The sequence below is a fragment of the Ahaetulla prasina genome, chromosome 1 (assembly GCF_028640845.1).
Source record: "Ahaetulla prasina isolate Xishuangbanna chromosome 1, ASM2864084v1, whole genome shotgun sequence".
Classification (NCBI taxonomy): Eukaryota; Metazoa; Chordata; class Lepidosauria; order Squamata; family Colubridae; genus Ahaetulla; species Ahaetulla prasina.
In genome coordinates this window covers 20,303,495-20,326,068 of record NC_080539.1, presented here as the reverse complement: position 1 = coordinate 20,326,068, position 22,574 = coordinate 20,303,495, and the positions used below count along the sequence as shown (strand labels likewise).

The window sequence follows — 22,574 nt, the reverse complement described above, 5'->3', positions numbered from 1 at the left end:
AGGGTTAGACATGCGGGTTTCAAAAACTGACGCTCGCACCATCCCTGCTGTCATTTCTTTTGCCCTTAGTTGGGTCCGGATGTCGCTGAGCGTCCTGGTTTTCTGGTGCCCATCAGAGGCGTTGGATTGAGAATCTGGATGTTTATCGTGGAAGCTGTGACTCTACGCTAAGAACCCATCTGGGGGAATTCTGATTTAATTCAAAATGACTTATGACAAATAGTTTCTTATTTTGTATGTCTTAAGCTTTCACTTGCTGCACGGCAGGCAGAAATTCAGCCGGTGAGGTTTTTTTTCCTTGTCATCTCATCTTAGTGGGAGATCGGGAGGAGCAGCATTTGATGTGGGGCTTGTGCCCAAGTCAGCCATGGGACAAAAATGACGCGTTAGCATTGCAGAAAAAAAATTAAGATTAAGAAGAATTTGGACAGCCATTACTCCGGAATAATATAAGATCTCTTGCTTGAGCAGGGGGCAGTAGAAGACCTCCAAGGTCCCTTCCAGTTCTTATTCTGTATACCGTATTGTGTTACATTCAGATGTGACAATGGCTGTGGGTATCCCAGTAGCAAAGACAACTTTTATATATAATAAATATATTTGTTTTCGTAGGTTTATAAATATATAATATATATAATTTAACATGCAGCAACGCATGACAGCAACTTCATTGCTTGCAAGGAGTGATAAACAAAATCATAAGCATCACCTTAAGGGGATTAATATGCAAAGTATAGAGAGACAGAGAATGTGCCATTGAGCTGATGAATTTGAGGGGACTAAAGTTATCTCTCTAAAAGAATCGCACACACATGTCTCTTGTTTTCCTGTTCATAAATGTAATAGCTGCTGCTCTGGAGCATTAAGTGAGCGTTAAGTATTGCCCAATAGTGTTGCCCAAAACTTGCTATTTGCTTGGGTTGTTGAGGCCCCCTACTTCAAAACGAGAAATCAATTCTTATTAAATAAATTTTTAGGTGTAGCTTCCTTTACTCCTTTTACCTAAATAGTTAATGTTGGGACTACGTGAACCATCCATGTGGTTTCCATGATCACAGTAAGGAAGTGGTTTGTGCCAGCAATGGGGAAGGAAGAGAGGATAGGTAATACCATATGCATCACGGTGCCATTGCACAAAAGAGGCAAATTATATACTCCATATCCCTTGTGTCAAGTTGTGAATGATGCATATTACATCATTTGTGTCATTAATGTAATGACATGATGTGTATGACTTTGTCCTGACTTCTTCCAGGTGCTTATGGTTATGGCCTTTTTCTGGGATTTCCTCCCCCCACCCCCAGTTCTTAGTGGTGATCTCCTATCTCTTTACTAATCTTCCAAGTCTCCTTAGCTTTTTTCCAAGATCAACTAAGAGTGATTGGATATTGCTACTTGCTGCAACGTTTTGAGGTCCTGAGCAACTTGGCATGTTGTTAAGGACTTAGAAAATTGGGAATACTATAATTTTACTCCTTGGGAATTGTTGAGATCTGTGAATAGCAGCCCCATGTGATTAACTGCAAAACTGCAATTGACAGTTGTTGTTGTTTTTCCGTAAGGGAGGTGCACTGGCCCTGCCCTGAATCTTTCCTCCTGCTCTGGTCATTGTGTCCCCCTCCACAGGAAGGAGAATGGGAGAGCTTCCTGTTGATGTTCTACCTTGTGTCAAATGTCAGAATTGCAATTGTCCCACCAAGTTGACCATATAATCCTCTATAAAGGAGAATGAGGAGAATGACTCTCCATTGCTTTTGTACCTTGTATGAGCCATAGGACGTTCCTGAATTCATTTCTGTTCTGTTCTGGTGTCCTAGATTATTGTATCTGATTCTTAACTCTTGGGTTATCTCAAACAGCTGCCTATAACAGCCCAATACTGTTTTGTCTGGATTTGCATACTGCACTTCACCCATATGCCTTTTTTTGATTTTGTATATTCAGTGACTGGTGATTGTGGTTTCTAAATCCTGGTTTATAGTTTAGCATTAAATTGTGGCTTATTTAATGAATCAAATTAAGCAATTTGCTTAGAAGAATGAGCGAACCACGCCAGAATCATTTTGCAGTGTATGATTCTGTTGGATTCTGTTGGAAGGAATTCAGTTCATTCTGTTTCTTTTTTTACTCTGTCCTTGCAATCAAAAAGAAAATCAGTTTCACCCCCTTCCTATCAGCCCGCCTTCAAAATGATGAATGAGTTGTTTCTTTTTCAGAAGCTGAGATTGCAAACCATTAAAACCAAATTTCTTGGCAAATAGCCAGCAAACAAAAGTCCTTTTTGGGTGTCTCTCAAGCTTGTTGTCGCAAGAATTGTGCAGTACCCGTTTGGAACTGGGTCACTGATTTGCGGCCTCATTGGGTCAGAATAATAAGTTGTTAGAGCTGGCTTCTCTTTGCACTGTCTTTGTCTACTTCAGGGATGACCTTGACCCGAAAATGATGGATAAAGCAGCTGTAAGGTAGATGGCAGCATATGGGTTACAATAATAGGGAGAACACTGCAGGTTTTTCCTTCCAACAGCCTTCACTAAGCAGGCATCCTCTGGTCATGATGAACGATGAGTCTATCATTTTAAGCCATTATAATAAAAGACATTTGAAGGGCATCATTTTGAAGGCAGCTAGGCTATACCTTAGTTAATATTTGTCTTTCATTTTGCTTGGTGATACAGGAAGTACTATAAGGTACCTGGAATACCTGAGAGCCATATTCCAAACATAATTTAGGGCACCAGGGTAGAGTAGGTTGAAGTAGGGTTTCCACTATTCTCTGGTTGTTCTTCTTTTCCAAATCTCTTTTGTTCTGCATGTTGTCGTTGCATTTCTTGGAGTGCAAGAAAATTGAGGGGTCTCTGACTCGTATGATTTGGTTTTATCCATCTACGTCTCTTTTTGGCTTCAACTCTTTATGCATATTGATGCAATAATTTTGAGGTTCTCTCTGAGAAATAATCTATGTAAGTGGGAAAATGTTAAGGAGCAGATCTAAGAGCTGTATGGTAAAGTTTCTTCAGTATGTTTTAATTTTTAAAAAGGAATCTAAGTAAGCAGCCCTTTATGCAGAATTGCAGTTTGTAGCCAAAAAGGCTACAAAGGGGTGAAATCCAGCAGGTTCTGGAGAACCTGGTAGCGGAAATTTTGAGCAGTTCGGAGAACCAGTAGCAGAAATTTTGAGTAGTTTGGAGAACTGGAAAATACCACTGCTGGCTGGTCCCAGAGTGGGGTGGGAATGGAGATTTTGCAGTATCCTTCTCCTGCCATGCCCACCAAGCCACGCCCACAGAACCAGTAGTAAAAAATTTGGATTTCATCACTGCAAAAATAGTATGTTCTGCTGGTTCGCTCCCGGAAGTTGTGGCGGCTCCAACACTGGAGCTTTTAAAAAGAAATTGGACAGTCTGAAATGGTATAAGGCCGTGATGGCGAACCTATGGAGCCATCTCTGCAGGCACGCGAGCCATTGCCCTAGGTCAGCTCCAACACGCATCTGCGCGCGTCGGCCAGCTGAGGCCTCCCGGAAGTCCTAAAATGGGTTGTTCCCAGCCTACAAAGGGCTTCCAGAGGGCCAGGGGAGGCTGTTTTCGCCCTCCCAGAGGCTCCAAGAAAGCCTCTGAAACCTGGGGAGGACGAAAAAAAGGCTTACCGGAAGTCCAGAAACAGGCTGTTTGTGGCCTCTGGAGGCTTCAGGGAGGCCTGCTAGGCCCAATACGGGGCCCTGGGGGATCACACGCAGATGTTGCAGATGTGCAGGGGGCCAGGGCATGTGGGTGTGGGTGCGCGTGTGCGATAGCACGTGCATGCCTTCGGCACCCAAGGAAAAAAAGGTTATGACTGGTATAAAGTTTCCTGCTTATGCAGGCAGTTGAACTAGAAAACCTCCAAGGTCTCTTGCAACTCTTTTATTCTATTATGCTCTTACAATAATAATAATAATAATAATAATAATATTTTAATTTGTATACCGCCCTTCTCCCGAAGGACTCAGGGCGGTGAACAGGCAGATAAAATATAAATACACACAATAATTAAAAACATCCCTTAAAAAACTAATTTAAATGCCCAAAATGTTAAAAAACGTACTCCCCCGTAAAATCATAAAATTTTAAAAACCCATCCAATAAAAATAAAAATCAGGCTAGTCCAGCCATACGAAATAAATAAGTTTTAAGTTCGCGGCGAAAGGTCCTAAGGTCAGGTAATTGTCGAAGTCCGAGGGGAAGTTCGTTCCACAGGGTCGGAGCTCCCACACAGAAAGCCCTCCCCTGGGGCCGCCAGTCGACACTGTTTGGCTGACGGCACCCTGAGGAGTCCCTCTCTGTGGGAACGTACCGGACGATGGGAGATAGAAGCCGGCAGTAGACGGTCCCGTAGATAGCCCGGTCCTAAGCCATGGAGGGCTTTAAAGGTGGTAACCAATACCTTGAAGCACACCCGGAAAACAACAGGTAGCCAGTGCAGTCTGCGCAGGATAGGTGTTATGTGGAAGCTCCGAGACGCTCCCTCAATAACCCGCGCAGCCGCGTTCTGAACTAGCTGAAGTCTCCGGGTGCTCTTCAAGGGGAGCCCCATGTAGAGAGCATTGCAGTAGTCCAGGCGAGAGGTAACGAGAGCATGAGTGATATTTGGCTTTATTTATGTATAAAATCTATATTGTGAGATACGTAAATTTTTTAGTAATATGGACTGAACTTTCTTCAACAAACAATTCCATTCCATGATTCATATTGTATTGATCATGTGAACCTTTTTAGCTCATTTTCAATAGTGATTCTTAGCTGACTGTGATATGTATATATCAGACTATTCATAATTTATCACTGATATTTTTGAAAGTATTTTTAAAATGTGAACATATAGTAAATAGTAAATATAGGAAATGGTAAATTTCATATCGAGTTTTTTTCAGGGTGCAGTTCTGCCATATATTTTTTCTTTGGGGTAATTAGTAAAGATGCCAAACTAACTGATTTGATTAGAGAAAATGGACTAGAGAGCTTTATTAGAGACTGGAAGCCATTTATGGACTTTCTACGTGTTAAATACAATAACAGATGGTTGACAGAGGGATTTGAAGATTAGTGTAATATTTGGGTTAACCTATTGAGTGTTTCTTTTTTTCTACATATATTATGATTAGATTCTGGGTCAATGTGATTATTAGATATATTTTCTCATCTGGAATATTTGTTTATTTAATATAGTATTTCTATCAAATAAAGATGGGAAAGCTTATAACTATTTGTAGACCCGTAATATAAGGGGAAGAAAACCCTTCCATTTTTTCTATTTTTCAGCTTCCAGCCGGGGTGGATTTTTTATGTTCAATGTTAGATATATTTGACATTTGGATTTTTTTCCTCCCCCACCCCCGCCTTTTTGTATATATAAAAAAACACTTTTTTTCTTTTCTTCACTGCTAGTGTTGGATGTTCGTTTTTCTGTTTCTCCATTTTGTATTTTATTATTGTTGACAAACAAATAAATATGTTAAAAATATTTTTTCTTTGGGATGATTTTGATTTAATGTATTGAGAGAAATATAGACAAAAGAAATGGTGTGTCTGTTTTGATCGTCCCTCCACAGACACCACTAGAAAGCCATTGGTTCCTAAGCTGTCAGATACTACATCTTGGTTTGGCCAAGGGAGTTCAGCCATGTTGGGCAAACACCATATTTTACAGCCCAACTTACCTCATAGAAGTGTTTTGTGGATAAAATTAAAAGACACCCATATGTACGTTCTTGAGTTTCAAGAGAAAAACCAGCATATAAATATTGTAATCAGCTAGTCCTTGAGTTACGACTACAACTGAGCCCTAAATTTCTGTTGCTAAGTGAGACATTTGTTAAGTGAGTTTTGCTCCATTTTACGACCTTTCTTGCCACAGTTCTTGAGTGAAACACTGCGGTTGTTAAATTAGTCACACGGTTGTTAAGTGAATCTGGCTTTCCCATTGACTTTGCTTGTCAGAAGGTTATACAAGGTGATTACATAACTCCAGGACACTGACCATCCTAAATATGAGTCAGTTGCCAAGCATCTGAATTTTGATCACATGACCATGGAGATGCTGCAATGGTCATAAATGTGAAAAACGGTCATAAATCACTTTTTCAGTGTTGTTATAATTTCGAATGGTCACTAAATGAGCTGTTGTAAGTTGAGGACTACCTGTAATGGGAGGACCCCATTGGAATCATTACTAAAGCCAATGCATTTAAAAGTCTGTCCAGTAAAATGAATGGAATGTTAAAAGAATAAGTACAGTTTCTTCAAAAGATAAAAGCTAGTTGGAGTATACACTCTGATATATACAACATATAAAATAAATTAACTTGATATAGAAAAATAATACATTACAATATGATTCCATAAAACATGGTCAATCAGGAGAAACTCCAATAATACGGTATCTTTTTTTTACCGTTACATTTTTTCTATGCATTAAGTCCACCAGTTTGTGTATTATATATTTATTCCCGCTCAGAGCATGTGGATACCTGCTGGTCATTTTTATTTATTTCAGATTCTTTTTGTGTTCCAGTGCATTTTTGTCGCTGTGCATCATTTTCCTTCTTATAACCTTCTTTTTGTTTCAGAAGGTATAACAGTACCTGGCTCACTTTCTCTGTGTGCACAAGCTAAGCAGAGTCAGATCTGGTTAGTAATTGGATGGGAGACATCAAAAGACAAGCAGGTCGCCAGTAAGCCTCGGAAGTTGAAAAACATCTGGGAAGGCAGCCCTGCAAGATAGTGACATGGCTGCACCATGTCAAACAGCCAGCCTTACTCAAAGGCATCTCTGAATTAATTGATAGCAATTAAAAACAAGGATGCTTGCAGCTCGTTAAGACACACACACTACGCCTGTTCACACTTGAGCCGCTTTCTGAATTAATATGTTTTCTGGGTTTGCATAACATACCGATCAATACTTGAACATCAACAAAACGGGTTTTGCACTGCCCCGGCAAAGCCTAATCAAGACAAAACACGTTGGGCGATTTGTCGCTTTTGTTTTGTTATGTAGCCTTATTTTAGCAAATTTCACTTTTCGTACATCTCGCAGGAAAAGCGCATCGGCAACCTTCAAAAATCACCTTTAGTTTTGTTTTTTTTAAAACGGGATTCTAAAAGCCCTTGAAAGGGGCTGAGGGGAGGGGAGGAGGAGGAGAAGAGCGCAATTTGCCTTTCCCCCTTGATGGCTGTTTATTCCACCCTAGTTTAATCCGTGGTGGGAAACGCACCCTCCCTCTCTCTGTGCTTGCCTGAATGAATGAATGAATGGGCGAAGGATTTCCCGCCCTCCCGCCTGATTTCCGCTGCAGCGCCGGGGCCCGAGAACCCGAGAGACGAGGCTTTTAGATCGCTCTGCGAAATGAGCGGCTCGGTGCAAAACAGCTGGAACTGCCCCTCCCCTCCCGTCTCCCTCTCTACGGGCCCGCGCGGCTCCTTCCCCTTTTGTTCCAGGCAAAAGGCTTGTTTAGCCTCGCAGAAAGCGCCGGGGAGGCCGAAGCGTCGCTTGGCTCTGCTGCAAGTGCCTGCCGCGATCTCCCCTCTTTCCCTGCTTGGAACCTCAAGCCAAGCCAAGCCCAGCTAAGCTCGGCTGGGCGGACGGAGGCAAGCCAAGCAAAGCCAAGGCTGAGCATCCTCGTTCCTGGCGGCATCCCTTGCATCTTCTCGCCCGCCGCTCCGGCTGCCTCGGCGGATGCCGCTCCTTTTGCATCCGAAGGGAGTGGCAGGCGCCGGCGCGCCTTCCACGGAGCAGCGCCGCCGCCGCCGCCCCCGGCGTCCTTTCTGTTAAAAGAGAGAGAGAGAGAGCCGGCGCGCTTCGGGGCCATGGCCTAAGTCAGGCCGGGAAAAGGAGAAGGAGAAAAAGCTCAGCTTTTTTGGGGGAACCGGTTCTCCGTCCGGACTGGGGCCGGGTGGAAGGAAGGAAGGAAAGAAGGAAGGTAAGCCGAGAGCGGGAGGGGGCCAGCTGGGCGGGTTGCAAAGCTACAGGGGTGGGGAGGGGATGGCGGGGTGGGGAGTGGTGGGGAGAGAGGCATCTAGCAACAAAGGAGGGGGAGGATGATGGGGTGGGGGTGGCATGGAGGGTGGGGGTGCAAGAGGAGTCTCAAAATGTGGGGTGGGGGGTGATTGTTGGGCTCTTCGGGGTCCACAATTTGGCTCCTTCCCCTGTCAGCAAATGTCACAGGGGATGCGGATGTTGGGGGGGTGGTGGGAGGGGACGGAAGAGAAGAGTCACCCCCTTTTTTGGGGGGAAAGAAGGGGATGGGTGGGACCGGTGGTGCCTCCCCCACTTGAGAGTTCAATCAATGGCTGTCCTTCTGCTGCGCCCCCCCCCCCAGTGGTGGGCATCCTTGTGTCTGAGGTAAGGTTGGGGGGGGCGGGTGAGAGGATGGCTGGCACCTGGCCATGATTGAATGAAGAGTCAGCCAGCAACCCAGCCCACTTCTGAGCATGGGGGTCAGGAAGAGGATGTCATGTGGTCGGCAGCTGGCTGCAATTTTCTGTGGGGCCAAGCGGGCCAGGTTTTGAGTCAGAAAGATTTGAGGTGGGGAGGGGGGAGAAGGTTTCTGTGCACAACCTTCTTTGCTCGTGAGTGAACGCACACCACACGCCTCTTTTTAACCGCCAGCTGGCGTTGTGCTTGGTGTGTTTATCTGACATCTATTGGCGATGGGGATATGTTTGTGTAGATGGGAGTGGGGGCTGGGGGGAGATGCTTTAGTCCAGGGGTCTCCAACCTTGGCCACTTTAAGACTTGTGGACTTCAACTCCCAGAGTTCCATCCACAAGTCTTAAAGTGACCAAGGTTGGGGACCCCTGCTTTAGCCTTCTTCCCCAAACATAAAAGCTTTGAAGAGGGGAGGTTCGTTAGTTAAATTTCTTCTGAGATGCAAAGCGTAAGAATGCAGGAATGAGATTTTTTTTTAAAAAATAATGAAAATAAACAACAGTGGGACCTGTTCTCCATCTTCCTCAACATGTTTACTCGCTTATGTAGAGGTACTTTGTGTTTTGTAAGAGGAGAGCTTGGATAAGGATGCTGTAGATAAATATTTGGAGTAACAGAGGGATAGGATAAGTGAGGGGTGACATTTAGTCATATTTGGGATAGGACTGCTGAACTTTCCGTGTTGGCTTTCAGCAACAAGTAGAAGATATGACAACCCTCTGAGCATAGGCAGAACGCTTTCTCATTATTGTTAGGAACCTGAAAGGCACCTCATACAGATAGTCCTCAAGTTACCATCATTAGCAACTGTTCAAAGATTCAACGGCACTGGGGGGGGGGAAGTGACTTTCAACCAGTCCTTGCGCTTAAACTGTTGTAGCATCCTCAAAGTCCATGATCAAAATTTGAGTGCTTTGGCAACCAGCATGTATTTAAAAAGGTTGCAGCATCCCAGGGTGATGTGATTGACATTTGCAACCTTCCCAGCTGACTACTGACAGGCAACATCAATTTGTGACGCTGGATTCACTTAATGACTGCATGATGGACTTAACTGCAGTGATTTGCTTAACGACCATGGCAGAAAAGGTAGTAAAATTGGTCACAACTCATTTAACAACCACCTTGCTTAGCAATGAAAATTCTGGTCCCAATTACTGTCATAAGTCGAGGACTACCTGTACGCCTACATTATGGTCACTTGAACAAGACTGAGTTGCCCTTGAACATGTGCTTCAATAAAAGTGGGGCTGTACTCTTTGTCCTGGGTGGTGCAAAGCTCGCGCAAAATACAGCATGGGTCAAGGTAAGTCCTTGACTTACAACAGTTCATTTAGTGACCATTCAAAGTTACAACAGTACTGAAAAAAGTGACATAACCGTTTTTCACACTTATGACCTTTGTAGCATCCCCATGATCATGTGATCAAAATTCAGATGCTTGGCAACTGGTTCACACTTATGACCAAAGGTCACATGAACACCCTTTGCAATCTTTTAATAAGCAAAGTCAATGGGGAATCCGGATACACTTAACAACTGTGTTACTAACTTATCAACTGCAGTGATTCACTTAACAACTGTGGCAAGAAAGGTCGTAAAATGGGCCAAAACTCCCTTAACAAATATCTCACTGAAGAATAGAAATGTTGGCCTCAATTGTGGTCGTAAGTCAAGGACTACCTGTACATACCAACAGATATTAAAGTCCATGGGCCAATGTCATCCTGAAAGTTGGGGTGAACAAGGCTGTTTTTATTTATTCTCTAAAAGTGCACAATTTGAGAGCTAACCTCATTTTTCTTGATCATGACATTTCTCTGGGAAGGCTGTATCTTGAACCATGATGCCATGGCTGTTTCCCTTTATGGATTTCCAAGCATGGCCCCTTGACCACCTTTAAAATGTGGGCTTGGTATGTTGGAAGGTGGCTCAGTGGCTAAGACGTTGAGCTTGTCGATCGAAAGGTTGGCAGTTCAGCGGTTTGAATCCCTAGTTCCGTGTAACGGGGTGAGTTCCCGTTACTTGTCCCAGCTTCTGCCACCCACCTAGCAGTTCAAAAGCAGGTAAAAAATGCAAGTAGAAAAATAAGGAAGGTAACAGCTTTCCATGCGCCTTTGGCGTTTAGTCATGCCGGCCACATGATCATGGAGACATCTTTGGACGGCACTGGTTCTTCGCCTTTGACGGCACTGGTTCTTCGCCTGCCCCCTAGAGTTGGGAATGACTAGCACATATGTGCAAGGGGAATCTTTACCTTTACCTTGGTATGTTGGTGGGTTCAATTATCCATCTTGATATTGCAAAAAAAACCTTCCTTGTATTTTTTTTAATGAGCAACCAGCTCTCAGGTCTCAGCGTGCATTTCTGCAAGGTGATGTGAAGTGCCTGTATACTTTTCTTTTAAGTTAAAATAATAATAATAATAATAATAATAAAAGCTTCAGGAGTGTGGCAGTTTGATGTGAAATCCCTTGTTGCAAACCCTGATCTGTGGATGACACACTTTGAAGAATTTTGAAATGTTTTTCTACCTTTTCTTTTTAAAGTTACCCTATTTTGAGGGTTATTAAAAAAAGGCTTTGTTTGCTTTAGCCTCAAAATGATAGGACCGTGTGCTGCCAGTTTTTCACAGATACAATCAAAACCCCATTCTAAATTTACTCAGTGTTTTTCTTTGTTCCACAGACCCGCCAAAACCTGGTTATGCAAGATGATGGGAACAAATTAAGTACAGCCTGTTTTGACTTTCGTCAGATATTTGAGTTGCGTTATGAAGCATTTAATAGAATAGAATAGAATAGAATTTTTTATTGGCCAAGTGTGATTGGACACACAAGGAATTTGTCTTGGTGCATATGCTCTCAGTGTACATAAAAGAAAAGATACGTTCATCAAGGTACAACATTTACAACACAATTGATGATCAATATATCAATATAAATCATAAGGATTGCCAGCAACAAGTTATAGTCATACAGTCATAAGTGGAAAGAGATTGGTGATGGGAACTATGAAACGATTAATAGTAGTGCAGATTCAGTAAATAGTCTGACAGTGTTGAGGGAGTTATTTGTTTAGCAGAGTGATGGCCTTCGGGAAAAAACTGTTCTTGTGTCTAGTTGTTCTGGTGTGCAGTGCTCTATAGCGTCGTTTTGAGGGTAGGAGTTGAAACAGTTTATGTCCAGGATGCGAGTGGTCTGTAAATATTTTCACGGCCCTCTTCTTGATTCGTGCAGTATACAGGTCCTCAATGGAAGGCAGGTTGGTAGCAATTATTTTTTCTGCAGTTCTAATTATCCTCTGAAGTCTGTGTTTTTCTTGTTGGGTTGCAGAACCGAACCAGACAGTTATAGAGGTGCAAATGACAGACTCAATAATTCCTCTGTATAACTTGATTTAACAGAATAGAATAACAGAGTTGAAAGGGACCTTTGAGATCTTCTAGTCCAACCCTTTTCTCAAGCAGGAGACCCAGGGTGGGCAAAAATGGGACTGTCTAATGTTGCAATCTTATACTGTGTCTTTTTTTGGGGGGGGGAACTAAGTCACTTTAAAGTTCATGGAACATACTTGTGAGCAGATGCAATTAATATGATGCTATTCGTGACTTGTATGTCTCCAAGATCTCTTTATACATTATGATCTACTGCATGAGTCTTTGGCAAGCACTAAGGAGCATGGGAAGAATATCAGAGATGAAACATTTGCTCCAATAAACCAGTTTTATGCTAAGAAAGGATTTTCTGCTACAACAGGATTTATTCTGTAATCATGAAGCCTGGCAGGCTTTATATAAAGCCATACCTACCATTTGATCAGCAAGAGTTATAGCAAATGAGAATATTTCCATTTATGTTTAAAGTTGATTTTCTTTCTTTTTTTTATCCATGGTATTGGGTTGGGTTCAGGGGTGAAATCCAGCAGGTTCTGGAGAACCGGTAGCGGAAATTTTGAGCAGTTCAGAGAACCGGTAGCGGAGTAGGGTGGGAATGGAGATTTTGCAGTATCCTTCCCCTAGAGTGGGGAGGGAATGGGGATTTTGCAGTATCCTTCCCCTGCCATGCCCATCAAGCCACACCCACAGAACCGGTAGTAAAAAAATTTGGATTTCACTACTGGTTGAGTTATGTTGAATTCCTCTCAGAGGTCTGCTGTCCACAAATGGGCCAGATCCAACCTTGCTCATTCTTTCAGAAGTTGCATATGCCTAGAATGCTAATGAACATATCACAGTGACATGCCATGCTATTTTTCATGGCACACTAGGCCTGTGTGTGTGTGTTTACCTCAAGTTATTTATAAAAATAATATTAGAGAGGTATAAATAAATAAAATCACTGACCCAGAATATGAGTGGATGGGGTAATAATTGTGATACATGATTTAATTTGAAAGTATACCTAAAAATGGGGAGGGTTATATTGTATACCATTTTTCATTTTCGCTAAATAAATTCCAAAATGGTTTACAATTAAAAACATGATTCCAAAACATAATAGAACTCCAAAATCTATGTTAGGTTGAATCCTGTAGTTTTCTTGGCAAGGTTTTTCAAAAGTGGTTTGCCATTGTTTTCTACCTAGGACTGAGAGAAAATGACTGGCCCAAGGTCACTCAGTTGGCTTCATGCCTAAGGTGGGACTAGAATTCCTAGTTTCTAACCTGATGCCTTAAACACCACATCCATTTGGCTCTTATTGCATTACATACATTCATACATAGCTAATTCTCAAGAGTTTTGTATATGTAGAAGTATCTCCTTCTCTTGCATCTTTAAAACTGTCCCAAAATTACGATTTTCAGAGCTTCTTTGTGTGTATTTAGAACATAATAGTTTACAATTCCCAGTCCTGATTTTTTATTTATTTTTTATTTATTTATTTTGTCACAACAATATATGTAGGTATCATACAAAAAGATTATAAACACTATATATAACATATATATAACATATATATATGAAGTGTTATATATATAAACACTATATAAACACTCGCCATCTTGGTGAGTCCCGCCTTTTCTTTGCTGAGTTGAAGATTTTAAAGATTTTAAATAATTACTCAGTCTAAATCTACTGTTCTAGCATAGTGGTGCTTCTCAATATTATTGTATTAACTTTGTGAAAAATATGTATATGTAAATTAGATATGTGAATGTATATATATACACACACACATTGTACTAGGCCTCCTTGGAGATGAAAGGAAAATCAGAAATGTTCCAAATTATCTTTAAAAATTTATCTTTGGACCAATATTGTAGATTTTTTTGTTGTTGGGTTTCAGTTCCCAACCAGCATAACCAAAGAGAGAAAAGTGGAAGTAAATCTTACTGATCTCTGTGTTACTTAATTTTGAATAGGTACAGATATGCCTGTACTGTACAAATATTTACAGCTCCCCCTCCATGTGTTTACTGCAGATTGTGTTCTACTCTCTTCTTTTTTAATTCTTTAATATGCAGAAAGGAAAAAAAAGACATGAAACAAAAAAGAGAAAGAAGTACAGTCATAGTAAATATTATTTAGCTCCATTTTTCAATAAGTATGGTACTTTCATTTTAGCAGAATTAACTTTTTTGCTGTATCCATTGCTCTATAAATTCAGTTTTCATATATTGATGAATGCCAAATATTTGGTGTTGTATATGATTCAAAATTACATTCTTATCTTTAAATAGTATTTTTAAAATAGCAATTTATGAATAGAAATCAAAACTGTGATAGAGCAAACTCTTATGTGTAAGTGTCCTGTCCATTGTTTTACCTTTCCAACATGGCATAATGGTAGATAGCATTTTAACTATAGAGAAAGTCCCATAGTTTTGGTTTTCACTTCTGCAAAATTTAAGACTTTAATTCCAAGTACCGATAGTTGTTTACTTGGATTCAAACTTCTGGTTGATTGTTCTTCCAATCAAACCTTTGTGTATTTTTTTTTTTTTTTTTTTTTATTCAAAAAGTTTTTATTGGTCAAAAAAGGTTTATACAAATACATATCAGGTATGGTAAATTTTCATTTTTCTTATCTAAAATAAGAATTTTACTCAAATTTTTTAACACATACAACAGCCATATGGCAAGCAGGTGACACGAAGTAGCTAAGTTTACAAATTTTAAATACGTAATAAAGAAGGGTCAAGAATAAACAGAATATCGTACAAAAGAGAATAAGGAAAACCAACACAATCCCAAATATCTTTATCACTTCCTAGTTTTGGATCTCAGAACTCTGGGTTCAGCCTGACCCAACTCCAGGGCCGCAACAGCGCAGCCGCTCGCCCATGATCTATAACCTCCCCTTCTTCAATTCCTGGGTCATCTGATTCCAGGAGGGCTTTGTGTTCCTCCACATAGGCCATAGCCTCCGCAATTGTACTAATTTTTTTCGTAATGCCCTCCCGGAAAATCATCAATCCCTCTGGCATCAGCCATCTGAAGCCCACTCCCTTCTGGTACAATTTGCTTGACAAAAAATAATATTTCTTTCTCTTTTCACGTACCTGTCTGGGAATCTGCCTCAGAATGGCTATCTCCCTGCCCCTGTAAATCAGTGCCCCACTCCTATGTTTTCTAAGAATTTCATCTCTCGTCTCTTCTCACAAATTTGACATGAACCTCTCTGGGAACTGCATGCGTGCGTGCATATTGCGAATTAACTCTATAAACTCGATCCACATCCCAATTCATGAAATCAACACCTCTCCCAAGAAATTCTCCCAACAATTTAGTCACAACATCTCTCAAGTCTTCTTGGTCCACTTCTTCCAAATTTTGAAACCTAAGGAAATAAGACATTTTATCCATCTGTAGTCCAAGCACAGCATTGCCTGTCGTCTCCTCTCTTTTCTGCACTGCCCGCATCTCACCCTCCAAACCTTCCACTTTCTGCTTGTTTTCTGCTGAGACTTGTTGAGTATCCTTTAAATCCTTTTGGATAGTCACAATTTCTACTCTTATTTCCATTTGGCCTCTTTGCAAATCATCCAATTTCTTGTCCATATTAGATAACTTTTCCAAAATTCTCCATCTCTCCAGCAGTTGGTCTCTGACCTTTGCCATTAAGGAAAAAAAATACAAAATCCTCAGGCAGGCACAGTATCCTTGTAATTTCCTCCGGATCCACCAGGGGCACTCACAGGAGCAACGAGTCCAGAGTACAGTTAGTCAACCAGGAAGTCAAGGAAGTGATGTCATCAAGATTCTCATAGTGAAGGCGGAAGCTGGACGCCACCACTGTTCCCCAGAGGGAGGGGGGGCCTCAAACCTTCCCTCCTAAATTTCTCCATCACCTCTTCTCTCCAGAGCTCCACAAAACCGGTAATCTTCTTATTTTAAGTTCTCCTCTCTCCAGAATGACTCGTGCTCCTTCCAACCGCAGGGGAGAAAAAACCCCCCCGCACTCCGGAGCACTCCACTCACGTTTACCGATATTCCCTTCCCTTCTCCATTCCTCAATCTTCTCCGTTCCCTGTTCACCACCAGGCTGCTGCAGTTATAAATCCAATGCCCCGGTGTCACCGGGCACAGCGGCCCAGGCGACGACCAAAGTAATGGCCGCGGCCTGTGGCCTCCAAACCCCGCCGAGCCTAGGACGCGCCAGCATCGGTCCCCACAGTCCTGTATGTCGGCTGGGAGACCCCTGGCGAGCCGTCCGTGCGGCAGGTGTCCTTTTCGGAACACCTGGCCCCTGAGGGCCTCGGCGGCGGCCGGATTCGGGCGCTGGAGGCAGGAGAAGCCTTCCAGACGTCCGTTGCCGCTGGACACCGGAAGTCGTCTCCAAAACCTTTGTGTATTATAGCAACAATATAGTCTTGGTACTAAGTTTCATTGGTTGTCTTTGATGAAAAGCATGATTCTAAACAAAGATAAATATCAGATAAATCAGATAAATAATGTGGTGCTGTTTATTCATTGTTTAATTGATGATTCATGCTAGATCATTTCTGACTGTGATCAAGAGAAAATTCTAGTTGAAATTCCATCATCATCCCTAAGTACTGTATTGGCTCAGAAGTTCATAGAATGACAGGAAAACCTAGAAAAAAATTGTCATAAAAATTCAAGGCATTACGGATAAACCATTTTGTCATAGTTATAGCTTCTCCAGATGTTGAACAAATATACTAATAGAAAATTCTCTTTCCATATAGCATGTGGGTATTCATGACAGAAGGATTCTATTACTAGTGTGATTAATGGACTGTAGCTACAGCTTATTTAAAAGCCCAGAATTTTCATAAGGACTTAGATAAATCTTTAGCTGTAATCTTAAACTTAAAGCACAGTCTGAAATACTATTTGCACTAGATGCCAAGCCAGGGGTGAAATGCTTCCAGTTCAGACTGGATCGCTGATCCAGCAGCAATGGCGGCAGGTGGTTCGGAGAACTGGTAGCAAAAATCCCTGTCCACCCATGCCCATCCAGTCGCCTGGTTGCCCGCTTGCTGCTTCTTTCTGGCTCGCTCACTTTTCCCACCTGAATGGTAGGAATTGGTTGTAAAAAATGCTTTTAAAAGGTTAAAAAAAAGGCTCTGATGATTGCAGCTGAGCCACGCGATCATTGGAATTTTTTTTTTTTACCTTTTAAAAGCATTTTTTTATTACCGGCTTGAGCGAATAGGTAGTAAAAATGCTTTTAAAAGGTAAAAAAAAGATTCAGATAATCACAGCTGTGGAGTGTGATCGTCGGAACCTTTTTTTAGGGGGGTGGGGGGTCCGTTTTTGAAGCCTGCTAGGCCAAAAATGGGGTGGGGGTCCGTTTTTGAGAGAGGGGGAGGGAGGGAGGAAAAAGGAGAGGAAGGAAGGGCTACAAACCTGGCACTAGACGCAGCTTCAGAGGATAATCCAGGGCTGGAAGGGACCTGGAGGTCATCTAATCCAACCCTGCTCCAGCAGGACATTGTTAGTGAGTTTCTGTCTTTTGATCCCCCAGTCACAAGGTTACATAGCCGCACCCACCCAGTCACATGACCCCCCTACCAAGCCACGCCCACCAAGCCACGCCGACAGAACCGGTAGGAAAGAAATTTAAATTTCATCACTGTGCCAAACCCAAAACAAACTCACCATTTTATGAGTTAGTGCAGTGTTGGCGAGCCTTTTTGGCAGTGAGTGCTGAAACAGGAGCATGCGCACATGTGCGTGCTGGAAACCAAAAGAGCAGCCGCCCGGTATGCATGCACGCACCGAGTGGCTGCTTTTCCAGTTTCTTGCATGCGCACTGGCCACCTGATCTTCTGGTTTCCGGTGCTCCCGCACACATGAAGACCAGCTGGCCGGTGCGCCAGAACCTGGAAGAGCAACGGGCGATGGCTTGTCTGCCTGGAGAGATGGCTCTGCGTGCCATAGGTTCACCATCACAGAGTTAGTGTGTTCTGTGAACTGGACAATGGCATTGTAATTTGGAGCAGCCAGCAAGCCCTTTCCAAGGTACTCAGAATAAAAGAGTTTGGAGGGTCCTTGGAGGTCTTCTAGTCCAACTCCCTGCTCAAGCAGGAATCCCTATACCATTCAGACAAATGGTAGTCCAATATCTTCTTAAAAATCTCCAGTATTGGAGCACCCACAACTTCTGGAGGCAAGTTGTTCCACTGATTAATTGTTCTAACTGTCAAGAAATTTCTCCTTAGTTCTAAATTGGTTCTCTCCTTAATTAGTTTCCATCCATTGCTTCTTGTCCTACCCTCAGGTGCTTTGGAGAATAGACTGATTCCCTCTTCTTTGTGGCAGCTTCTCGTATATTGGAACCCTGCTATCCTGTCACCCCTAAATTAAACTAGACATGCCTAATTCCTGCAAACATTCTTCATATGCTTTAGCTTCCAGTTCCCCAAATCATCTTTGTTGCTTTTCTCTGCACTCTTTCTAGGTTCTCAACATTGTTTTATCTCGTCACAACCAAAACTGGATGCAATATTCCAATTGTGGTCTTTCCAAGACATTATAAAGCGGTATTACTCCCACTTGAGTGTCTTCTCCCTACTACTCAGAACTGCTAATTTCATTTTTGTACATTTACAAACCTTAGGATTTTTGTAGCCTATTGAATCTTCATCTTTCATATGAGGGCTGTGCTATCCTGACCATTTAAGGATTAGGAGATTTAGAAGATTTAGCTGCTATACAATAACTGTAAACCAATGAAACCAGTGACATGCACAGTGAAGTGTTGCTATGCAGAATTTTAGTTACTATGTTTCATTTCTCTCTTCCTATCTTGTTTCTAGTTGTATCTCAACAATCAGTATTCCTTAGATTTTGACTTGCCTATTGGGATCCTTATTGGGATCAGACCAGGGGTGAAATGTAAAATTTGTTACTACCGGTTCTGTGGGCGTGGCTTGGTGGGGGGGTTATGTGACTGGGTGGGCGTGGCCAACTTTTTTTTTTAACTTTTAAAAGCATTTTTTCTACAACCTCTTCGGCTAAAGAGATTGTAAAGAAATGCTTTTAAAAGGCTCTGACGATCAAGGAACTCAGCTGGGATCATCAGAGCCTTTTAAAAGCATTTTTAATGCTTTTTTAAAAGCATTTTTAATGCTTTAATTTTTTAATGCTACAACTTCTTTGGCCAAACAGGTTGTAGAAAAAATGCTTTTAAAAGGCTCTGACGTTCCCAGCTGAACCGTGTGATCATCAGAGCCTTTTTTTTTATTTTTAAAAGCATTTTTTTTGGCTGAGGAAGAAATACTGCTTTTAAAGTAAAAAAAAAAACCTCTGATGATCGCGCGGCTCAGCTGGGCATGGGAAGTGTGTGCAGGGATTTTTGCTACCGGTTCTCTGAACCATCCGCTGCCATCGCTACCAGATCAGGAGATCCGGTCCGAACCGGGAGCACTTCACCCCTGGAACAGACTAGTTCAAGTGAAAGTGGTAGTCTTCCCTTTTGGCTTCTAAACACTTTCTACAAATTTCAGAGTTCCTCCAGGTTTACTGAGATAGTGTGTGTGAAAAGCATTGTGTTGGTTACTCAAAGGTTTGCTTGTAATTCGGGAGTAGAAGGATTAGCACTGTATATAACTGGTACTCTACAGTTATCATCAGAATTATCATGGGTGTTGTTTTTTTCATGCTTTGCTTAGAAGCTTTCTGTTGGGATTCCTGAGAAGCAGGATACAGAACTAAAATGTATTTTGGATCTTATCCAATGAAGTTTTTCTTACATCCGGCCAGTGAAGAATGCAATTTCTGAGGAACAGCTTGTGGGTGATAGGTGAAAGTTTTGGATTACCTGAGAACACTAACCATTATGAGGAAATAGATTGATAAGTTTTGGTCTGATGATCTGATCCAACAACTAATTTGATCTGCCATTATCTCTCTTTTTAAAAGACTTCTCTCAATTACTGGCTTAGCCCTTATTGACTAGATGGATAGGGAATGGGACAATTTGCCACAGCCATCTTGCAGCGGGCAAACTTGCCAAGGCCAACTCGCTGCAAGATAACTCACTGTGGGACAATTTAACAATTCTATTTATTTAAAATAAATAAAATTCTTTTATTTTTTGCCATTCACATTTCATTCTGTCCCTCCTTTTGCAACTTTTCTTTAAGGATTCTGTTATACCATTTCTTTGATATTAGTGTAACTCTTGTCCCACAGTGAGTTGTCCTGTGGTGAGATAGCCATGGCAAGCTGTCCTGCACTGAGTTATTGCAGTGAAATAAATGGTACTAATACCACTCTATAAAGCCTTAGTAAGACCACACCTAGAGTACTGCATCCAGTTTTGGTCACCGCACTATAAAAAAGACATTGAGACTATAGAAAGAGTGTAGAGAAGAGCAACCTAGATGATTAGGGGACTGGAGGCTAAAACATACGATGAATGTTTGCAGGAACTGGGCATGTGCACGCCGGAACCCGGAAGAGCGACAGGTGATGGCTGGTATGCCCAGAGAGATGGCTCTGCGTGCCACTTCCGGCACGCATGCCATAGGTTCACCATCACAGAGTTAATGTTTCTCAACCTTGGTCACTTTAAGTTATGCAGACTTCAACAAAATACGCAGAATTCAACAAAATGTGGAGTTTGAAGTCCACATATCTTAAAATGGTCAAGGTTGAGAAACACTGCAAGAAGCAATTAAATGGGGGTGGGGAGGAATCTGCTGTTTAGGTGACTCTATCAGTCTTCCCAATGATAGGGCTAGTGATTATGTTGTCCATCTGCAGCATATCTGACTTCAGGTTTCACCAAGCTTTTGGAAAAGCGCCTTCTGGGCAAAATGGTCCCTTTCATTAGAGATCAGTGGTTATTTGGCAGGTTTAGTTGGCCATGGTGGCAATACGCAAAGCAAAACTGAGGTAGTTTAAATTTCTCTCTAAATTTGTAGCTGACTGATTTTGGCAACTGCTCTTGCCAGCCTGTGGTAGAGAACATTTATTTGTTTATATTTTATATTTCTTAATCACCCTTCTCCCTCCTTCTGTTGAGGGAATAGAAGCCAGTACCCACATAAGGAAGATGGCTTCCAAGTTTAAGGACCTTGTGATTCAGTGGTGGGTTTCAAATTTTTTTTACTACCGGTTCGGTGGGTGTGGCTTGGTGGTTGTGGCATGGCTTGGTGGGCATGGCAGGGGAAGGATACAATAAAATCTCCATTCCCTCCCCACTCCAGGGGAAGTTACTGCAAAATCACCATTTCCTATCAGCTGGGACTCAGGAGGCAGAGAATAGATGGAAGCAAGGCCAGTCAGAGGTGGTATTTACCGGTTCTTCAAACTACTCAAAATTTCAGCTACCGATTCTCCAGAACTGGTCAGGACCTGATGAAACCCACCTCTGTTGTGATTCTTGGGAGTTTTGACATGCTTTATATTAAATATATTAAATGCATTAAAAGATATTTAATATATTATCTTAATATATTATGTCCACAAATTAATTATATATGTGTGTGTGTGTGTGTGTGTGTGTGTGTGTGTATACATATATGTTTTCTGAGGTTTTCGCGGGTGTTTGTATGTAGGTCTTTGGTTATTCGGGTTTTCTTCCGCGTAAAATTGGAAGTGTCTTGGAGATGTTTCGACGAAGTCTCATTCGTCATCTTCAGGTTTCAGCTTCGTGCTTCAGAAGCACGAAGCTGAAACTTGAAGATGACGAATGAGACTTCATCGAAACATCGCCAAGACACTTCCAATTTTACGCGGGAGAAAACCCGAATAACCAAAGACCTACATATACATATACATATATATAGAATAGAATAGAATAGAATAGAATAGAATAGAATAGAATAGAATTGAATTGAATTGAATTGAATTGAATTGAATTGAATTGAATTGAATTGAATTGAATTGAATTTATTGGCCAAGTGTGATTTGTCTTGGTGCATATGCTCTCAGTGTACATAAAAGAAAAGATACGTTCATCAAGGTACAACATTTACAACACAATTGATGGTCAGTATATCAATATAATGTACATAAGGATTGCCAGCAACAAGTTACAGTCATACAGTCATAAGTGGAAAGAGATTGGTGATGGGAACTATGAGAAGATTAATAGTAGTGCAGATTCAGTAAATAGTTTGACAGTGTTGATGGAATTATTCGTTTAGCAGAGTGATGGCCTTCAGGAAAAAACTGTTCTTGTGTCTAGTTGTTCTGGTGTGCAGTGCTCTATAGCGTCGTTTTGAGGGTAGGAGTTGAAACAGTTTATATCCAGGATGCGAGTGGTCTGTAAATATTTTCACGGCCCTCTTCTTGATTCGTGCAGTATACAGGTCCTCAATGGAAGGCAGGTTGGTAGCAATTATTTTTTCTGCAGTTCTAATTATCCTCTGAAGTCTGTGTTTTTCTTGTTGGGTTGCAGAACCAAACCAGACAGTTATAGAGGTGCAAATGACAGACTCAATAATTCCTCTGTAGAACTGAATCAGCAGCTCCTTAGGCAGTTTGAGCTTACTGAGTTGACGCAGAAAGAACATTCTTTGTTGTCCTTTTTTAATGATGTTTTTGATGTTGGCTGTCCATTTTAGATCTTGCGATATGATAGAACCTAGAAATTTGAAGGTTTCTACTGTTGATACTGTGTTGTCTAGTATTGTGAGAGGTGGAAGTATGAAAGGGTTTCTCCTAAAGTCTACCACCATTTCTA

The 22,574-nt window shown here is 41.7% G+C and overlaps 1 protein-coding gene across 10 annotated transcripts in view; it reads left to right on the top strand.

Annotated features, from left to right (window-relative positions):
- The first annotated feature begins 81 nt into the window (after window positions 1-81).
- The window catches only part of CLIP2 (CAP-Gly domain containing linker protein 2), a 106,410-nt gene continuing 83,917 nt past the window's right edge, over window positions 82-22,574 (top strand). For 5 of the 10 annotated variants that reach the window (XM_058164325.1, XM_058164323.1, XM_058164319.1 and 2 more), the window contains exon 1: window positions 7,433-7,957. The gene's annotated coding sequence lies outside the window, so the exon portion shown is untranslated. Of the gene's footprint in view, window positions 283-7,431; window positions 7,958-22,574 lie in introns of those variants that run through there. The other 5 variants (XM_058164320.1, XM_058164321.1, XM_058164317.1 and 2 more) reach the window with 3 other exon arrangements.